The sequence below is a fragment of the Panicum virgatum genome, chromosome 6N, assembly GCF_016808335.1.
Source record: "Panicum virgatum strain AP13 chromosome 6N, P.virgatum_v5, whole genome shotgun sequence".
Lineage (NCBI taxonomy): Eukaryota > Viridiplantae > Streptophyta > Magnoliopsida > Poales > Poaceae > Panicum > Panicum virgatum.
Genome location: NC_053150.1, coordinates 14,525,292 through 14,527,705, shown reverse-complemented (window position 1 = coordinate 14,527,705; position 2,414 = coordinate 14,525,292). Strand labels below are relative to the sequence as shown.

The following is a 2,414-nucleotide window of genomic DNA, read 5'->3' as shown; positions in this document are numbered from 1 at the left end:
AATGGAGTTTTCGTCCTCTTGAGTGAATGTCCAAGATTTGGCCGAGTGTCCAGTATTGCCATATTTCTCACATGTCATCTGAGACTCCATAGTCTAGTTGACCCCCTAGTGCGGAGATTCCAGCATTTCTATGAGAAGATTCATCTTAGCTGCCAGCATATTGACACTATCGATTTCATGTATTCCTTTTGCATGAGCCGGCTGCCTATCTCCCTTCGAACTTTGGTTGGAAGTAACCTTGTCGATGAGCGTTCTAGCTCCTGCAACATCGAGGGAGAGGAATGCTCCTCCTGCTGCCGCGTCCATGTGATCTTGCGATCGCTGGTTCAGGCCATGGAAGAAGTTATGAATGATAAGCCATTCTTCCATGCCGTGGTGTGGTCATGCTGCAATGTATTCCTGAAGACGTTCCCAGGCTTCCAGGGTTGTCTCGTTCTGGAGTTGTTCAAAACTGGAAATCCTATTCCGAAGGGCATTGGTCTTGCCCACCGGAAAGTACTTGACCAGAAAAGCATTAGAGTACGTATCCCAAGTGTCGAATCCTTCCTTGTAGGTGTAAAACCACGTCTTTCCTTTCCCAAGCAAAAAGAATGGGAACAGCCGAAGACAAATATTATCCATCGTAGTGTCTTTTGGGTTGATTATGCTGCTCACTTCCAGAAAATTCTGTAGATGAGCGTGGGCATCCTCTGATGCCTTTCCGCAGAAGGGACTTGCTTGAACCATGTTAACAAGCCCAGTCTTTATCCCAAAGCCATCAGTGCCTTGGTCATTGGTCAGTTCAGTAGGGATATGGCTATTGGACGGGGCTGAGAATTGATGGAGTGTCTTCTAAGCCATGTGTATTGAAGCTGGTGTTGTCAAACCTTGATCCTAAGTTAATTTTTCTGATAGGACGACTATGCATCAAATAATTCACCCAATTCTTTCTGCATCTGAGTTGAAGTAATATGGCACATCGAATTTGGTCCTGCACTGCTCTGCAGAAATCACAATGATGCCAAGAGCAATGGTAATCCCGCTAAAATTAGCAGTGACAAACTAGTAAATTTTATCAAACTATTCAATGAAATCTTTAGCCAATTGCTTCCCCGGCAACGGTGCCAGAAATGCTTGTTGGCATTTCTTATGCCCAAAAGAATATCAATTCCGCAAGCACACAGAATCACCGCTGTAGCACTTCACCTTGAGTATTCCAGGGTATCGTAATTTTCCTCAGGGAAGCACTATGGATAAAGAGTATCGAAGAATTGAATGACAAACTTTACTAGAGATATCAACCGACTAACTTAGTAGGGGTAAGCCTGATATGATAGGATAAGATAATGGCCAACGATGACCGTCTGACACAGGAGACTCTAATCCTTACAGAGGTAAGCAGCTGGGAGGATAACGAGCGAGAAAGACTCCTAAAACACTTCTAAACTATCGAGCTAGCCTCTCTAGACTAAACCTTGCTTCTAATTAGTTATCGGGAACCTAGAGCTTACTTCGGCGGCTGGAAGAGGAAGCACTTCAGAAAGGGGTGAGAAGGGAGTCCAATGGCAACCTGCAACTACTGCTATGAAAACACCCGAACGTGGTGGACACCACCTGCCGCGTACCACAATGGTTCCGTGGGGTGGAACACACTTTCTAGCTAGACACCACATCTGTACTCGTTGTTAGGATTTCTCTTGACGCGTTCAAGAGAAATCCCCCTCAACCTAGAGAACTAACTTGAGCCTCCCTAGTCCAGGCAAGAAAACCCGTAAGATAAGATCCCGTTAAACAAGATAGGTACAAAGTCTAAGCTAGAGGAATGAGCACACAAGCAAGATGACTTGGGAAGATAAATGAATGCGGAAAGTAAAGCTGACTCGAAAAGATAAAGAAGATAACTTATATTGATAAATGTCAAAGGAAAAGATACAAGAACTTATACCCGACTTCCGATGACGACTCCGGAATCCCGAGACAAGCTCGACTCGACTCAAACTCCTAGACTACATAACGTACTCTAGAAACTAAGAATGAGAAGAGAGAACTCCTTTGGTGTGTGTCTCACATGTGAGTATGGGGGGCCTATTTATACTAGCTAGAGGTCGGTATTTGGCCGAGATGTCAGGTGTAAGCAAGAGGGTCAGTTGATGTAGCTTCCACGCGAAGTTGAGCACGAGATGCTGCAAAGTGGGGCCGGCCGGCCTCCCCTAGGCCAGCAGTCATAGGATTTTCTCCGTTTGCAACAGCCCTTCTCATGGACGCTCCTGATCTCCTCCTGGTGTCGGTGTGGGTTGCTTGGCTTCAACGCTGAAATTTGTAGGCCTCCCCTAGGCCGGCCGGCCTGGGTTCGGCACGTCTCGGCCCTCCATTTCACTGACTTCTTGATCAACATGTGTATGAAGTTCAGAGACGTGGTTTCGGGCCAAAAGATC

At 46.1% G+C, this 2,414-nt stretch overlaps 1 non-coding gene across 1 annotated transcript; it reads left to right on the top strand.

The window, feature by feature from the left end:
• Nucleotides 1-367: 367 nt before the first annotated feature.
• Nucleotides 368-474, top strand: LOC120680326. Its single transcript, XR_005677597.1, has one exon. It is a non-coding gene; the product is annotated as a small nucleolar RNA R71 (small nucleolar RNA).
• The last annotated feature ends 1,940 nt before the right edge of the window (nt 475-2,414 follow it).